The sequence below is a fragment of the Fukomys damarensis genome, unplaced genomic scaffold (genome assembly GCF_012274545.1).
Source record: "Fukomys damarensis isolate Sample0158 unplaced genomic scaffold, DMR_v1.0_HiC HiC_scaffold_35, whole genome shotgun sequence".
In the NCBI taxonomy this organism is placed as follows: domain Eukaryota; kingdom Metazoa; phylum Chordata; class Mammalia; order Rodentia; family Bathyergidae; genus Fukomys; species Fukomys damarensis.
Genome location: NW_022900947.1, coordinates 54,899,129 through 54,904,914, shown reverse-complemented (window position 1 = coordinate 54,904,914; position 5,786 = coordinate 54,899,129).

Sequence of the window (5,786 nt, the reverse complement as noted above, 5' to 3'; positions counted from 1 at the left end):
ATTAAAAGCCGAAACAGCCCTTTCATCTGGGAGTTTATTATTAGCAATTTAGTATGTCTCATGATAGGTAATATCAAATAAGAAATGATAACAAAATATAGTACTGGCTGCAGTGTCAGATTCTTATATCAAAGTAGTATGAAATTATTTCCTTTGATACCCTCTTGGATTGCAACAGTGAGTATAGGGCTTGTCAGGAGGAAAGAGCCATCATTTCCTTTTGTATTTTTTATATTTTTTTCTTGTGGACTAGAGCAGCACATGTTCTCACACTAAAAGCCTCACACCAGAAGAAGTGTGCTTATGTCCAAGCATGAACATACTTACCTTATTATGTACTGAAACATAGCATATATCTGGCATTCAGTAAAATTATAAGAAATAAAGAATGGCAAGAAATCTGAATACTAAAAATGCAATAGTTAGAACCAGCATCAGCTGTTAACACAGAGGTTGGACCTCTCAAACAGCACATTTAAGGAACTTTGATGAACATATGGAAGATTCCCATGGTGAAGGTAGACAAGAGGAAAGATTGTGGGATAATTCTAGCAGAGATGGAAAGTGTAAGAAAGAACCAAATGGAAATGCTAAAAGTAAAAATATTAGACTTAATATGGCTCAGGATAGAATCAGAAAATCTGAAGATATGTCATATAAATCACCAATTTTAAACACAAATTAAAAATAGGAACTGATCATATATAACATTGTAATCCTAGGAGAAAAATAGAGCAATGGAGCAAATAAATATTTAAAGATATAACAGTAAAGAGATTTCCAAACTTAATGTCAAAAATACAGATACAAAATGCACAGAGAACACTAAGAAGGAGTAATACTACACACACACACACACACACACACACACACACACCACCTGTGATATTCATAAATCAACTTCACTGGTTAAGAAACACTCAGGCGATTAGAAAAGCAAACTTGTGGCTGTGTCTGGATGGCATGACCTTGAGCATGGTCTCTGGCCTCGTCCTCTTGGTGATGCTCCCGTGTTCTGCTTCCAAACCTCCATAAACTGAACAGCTTTGATTATCAGGCCCTGAAACCATGATGCTTCTGCCTTGGAGCCAGGCAACCATGGATTAAATCTCCTGAAATGATGAGATGAGTTAAACCTTATTTCTTTAAATTTTGGGTGATTTGTATTGGGTCTTAGCAACAGAAAAGCTGTCTAATACAAGTACTTATACACTGATGTATTATGAAAACCTCTGGGGAACAAAGACAAAGAGATGCTCTTGAAGATAATAAATTTAAAAAGACAAATTACCTACAGAAAAATAAAGATTATTGTCACAGCAAATTTTTAGTCCCCACTCAAACAAGAAAAAAAAAAAAAGATATCCTATCAGGGATGAAGGAAGAATACTGTCAACACATAATTTTATGTTCAGAAAAAATATCCTTCAAAACTGAAGGATAAATATTTTCTGAAACAAAAACTGAGGGAACAAACCAGCAAGAAAAAATGATTTGGCCCACACTTTCAAACTCTATGTGGTTGACATTCATCCAATACTCCACTGAACCACAGTGGAATATACAGTCTTCTTGGGATCACATCAACCAAACCACAACATAGAGCATATTTATCGTAATGAGTTAAACCTAAACACATCTGAAATAATAAAATTATAAGAAGTGTGTTGTCAGCCTGATACAATTAAGCTAGTATCATTAAGAGGAAAAAACTATAAAAAATTAGCAAATATTTGGAAATTAAGCTTCATAGTTCTAAATAATTTACAGGTAGAGGCCATCTGAAGATAAATGAGTAAATATTCTTTTTATTGTCTCAAACCACAACATTCTATCAAGGCATTGTTTTTTAAAGTTTCTTAGGTGACCTGCTTTCCTTCCATACATATTTTTTCGCAGTAAAAAGTTTTATTACACAAACTCAGTGAGATACAGCTTTTTGCTGCAAATTCATTTAAAAAAGTACAAAATTATATGGTTTTAAAACTTGTATTTCTGCCTCAAGTGGTTTCACTACAATCTTGGATTACTAACAACTAATTAAATGTAAAGCAGTAAAATACATTTTAAAAACCAAGGCATCATTTAATGTTTCCTTCTCAAAAATCAAATTCCCAGACCTAGATATATATAAAAAGGTACAAAACCCCAAAATTATCAAGAAGTGAGATGCATGGCCAAGTGAAGGTCATGAAAGACACCCCAGAGACAAAGGTTAGATTTATGCAACATGGTATAAAGAAATCACCACTAGGCTGTAAGCCAAAAATAGGTTCTGCTCTTGGACGGTTATGTGCCCTTGGTCTCCTAACAATCATGTTTCTATTTCTACAAGAAAATCATAAAACTAGAAGGTTCAGACCAGATAGTTTTCTTTTCTTTTTTGTATTTTTACTTTTGTTTTATTTTGGACATAGGGTCTTGCTAGGTTCCCAAGGTTGAGCTCAAACTTGTGATCCTCCTACCTCAGCCTCCTATATGCTAAGATTACAGGCATGCACCTCCTTACCTGGTTTAGGCCAAGTATTTTCTAGGGTTCTCCCTCAGCCTTTTCTTCATTTCTAATTCTGAGACAGGATTATACTAAATTGCCCAGGCTAGGCTCGAACTTGCTGCTAAACTGCTGAAATTTTAAATCTTCTGAGAAGCTCTTGGGTCAGGACAGCCCACCAGAAATGGTATAATCAGGTGGAATGAGTTCCTAGGTATGCATATGCGACAAAATAGAATAAAAATGATAGGTTTTGAGAACTCTTTTCAGTTCCCATTCTCAAATTCTCATGGTTCATGGGGTCATAATTTGGTCTTTTCAATCAGTATATCCAGGCAAGTATTAAGTGCCTGTTAGCAGCAATACTTGTTAAATTTGAGGGCAAAAACATATATAATTTTTTTTTGGTTGAGACTGTCTCAGGATGAAGTTCAGGCTGAGCTTGAATTATGTAGGCCAGGATGGCCTCAAAATAGCAGCAATTCCCAAGGGCAGGTATTACAGGTATATGCCACAATGCATGGTATAATTCTGCCTTTTTGATACTGCCATGCAGATCCTATGTATTGAATTGTGTTCCCCTCAAATTCTTTTTTTTTTTTGGAGATAATATCTCACTGTGTATCCCAGGCTGGCCTTGAACTTGGGGTGATACTCCTACAGTGCTGGATTATAGGCATGCACCATCACACCTAGCTAGATTTTTGCTTACCAAATTACCACAGAAAATGGCTTTAGGTGATGACAGGATCTTTATCAAGTTAAAACAAGGTTGACAAGATAGGCCCTAGTACAGATGACTGACATCCTTATAAAAAGAAGAAATCTGGAGATAGACTTACAGGGTGCATGCCATGTGAATAGGAAGATGTCTGCAAGATAAGGAGAGAGGTGTGGAGCAGGTACTTCTCTCACAGCTCTCAGCAAGGAACCAACTATGCCAATACCTTGACTTTGAACGTCTGGCCTTCAGAAGTGAGTCAATGCACTTATATTTAAAGCTAACCAGTTTGTAGGAATGTGTTAGAGCACTCACAGGAAACTAACATAGATGGTAAACTAATTTATTATTGCCAGAAGTAATTTAGACATGATCATGTCTGCAACCCCTCATCTCCCCAATCCTAATTTTATATTAACAATTTGCTGTCAGAAGTTTGGCCCTGTTTCATGGCTCCACACTGAAGATGAAATGTCACTAGGTTATGAATGAGATATGAACTGGTTATCTTTCTTATTGTCTAATCCCTTACCCGTCTTCCCCTCCTTCCCCTCTTAAGTTATTTAACACACAGGTGATACTTTAAAACAATTGAAGAAAAGCTGCCCCCAAAACTGCAGCTTTTCTTCCTGCTACACTCCCGGTTTCTTAGTACTGTATTATTAAAAGAATAACAGACACAGAATTTTTGATTGCTTAGTGGGTAATTCCTGATTGGGAATGCAGAAGGAGTTCTGGTTTCTTATTAGTAGGAATACGAATAAATTTAAAAAACTTAGCTTGTGTTAAAATTAAAAAGTTAGTAATGGCTATGATTAAGAAAAAATGTAGCTCATTTTCTTAATACTTCTGTTTCCTTGCAATTCATGAAACTGGAACACATGCAATAGTTGGATTTTAGTCACTAAGAATAATTAAAACTACGAACAACCATGCAGCTGAAAATACTATAATGAAGGTATAATTACACACTGAAAAATGTAGCCAAGTCAAGAAAAATGGACAATAAAAAACTATTACTTGTTAAAAGCAAATCTTGTAAGTTGTGTTTAAAATTATCCATTTTATACATATTGAGGATATGCTCCTAAGTGAAATAAATGTCACTCATGTGTAAATATAGAATAGTTACTCTGGTGTGAAAAACTGTAATAGTACCTAAGATACTAATGAGATAATTGACAATGTGAAACAGGAAGAAAAGGGCTAAAGGTGTAGGGAAAGTTGGAAGGGTAGGGGAAAAGGAATAAGGGCAAAGACAAAATGTGAGAAAATGTAAAAATGGAAATAAAGTGTTTGTAAATGGGGAGGGGAGGAGGGGGTGAAGGGAGGGCAGGGACAAGGGGGAAAAATGAGAACCAAGACCTGTCATGTAAAAGTACAAGATCCCAATAATGAATGTAACTGTACTGTATACCTAAAATGAACCAATAAATTCAATGAGAAGAAAAAAATAAAAATATCCATTTTAACATCGCTAGAAAGTTGAATTTAATATTTTATATAATGTTTGTAAAAACAAAGAAAATAATTAAGTTGTCTCATGGACTGGCAGGTGGTTTATAAATTCCCTTTCATTTCCAAAATTCATCAAGCAGTCACTACATTTATGAAGTCAGCCAAATGCTTGAAATCCAAATGAATTTTAAGATCTTCAGTTTGTCCTGTTGAATATTTACTATACTGACATAAATAAATCCCTTCAGGTAATGTGAATTTAAATGCTTGCAGTATTCAAGCATCCTTGAAAAGCCCTTCCCACAGTCATCACAAACAGGAGGAAATATTTTAGTATGTTCAATAGCAACATGCCTGCTAACATCTGTATGAAGTCTACTCTGAAAACCACATACTTGACATAAAAAGTTCTTACATTTGTCAAAAGTAATTTTGCTTAAGAGGCTGGACTGTCTGTGTTGTCCGATGTTATACTTATCACTTAATTCTATTAACTTACACACATGCTCCTTTACCTTGTGGCTGTGCAAGTCTTCTGGATCAGTCGTTTTGTGTTCACAGAACCGACACAAGTACGTTCATCACAGCTGTGCTCCTGGAAAGGTAGGGAGAGCTCACTGCTGGAGGAGAACTGCACATCACACTGCTCAAACCAGTAGAGTTGATCACTGAAGTGGGTGTCATAGGTGCTGGCTGAGGTTCTCAAAAATGAGCTAGGTGTAGATTTTTTTTGATCGTGGCTGGTTGGGGTTCTATATGCCTCACTTATCTGTATGTCTAATTCTTCCCTTCTGTTTGGGAAGTTTTCTGTCATTAATTCTGTGAAGAGCTTTTTTATATCATTTGTGTTTTCTCCTGTTTTTTCATGAATTCCTATCAGTCTTATGTTATTTTTCTTTGTATCGTCTAGGAGTTGTTGGATTGATTTCTCATGATCCCTTACTGTTTTTAATAGACCTCTTTTTTCACGGTCACTGACTGCTATCCTATCTTCTATATCTGAAATTCTATCTTCGCAATCTTTTATTCTGTTTCGTACACTTTCAATAGAGTTTTTAATCTCCTGGATATCTGTTTGAATCTGTTTTATGGATTCCATTTCTTTCCTCTGTTGGG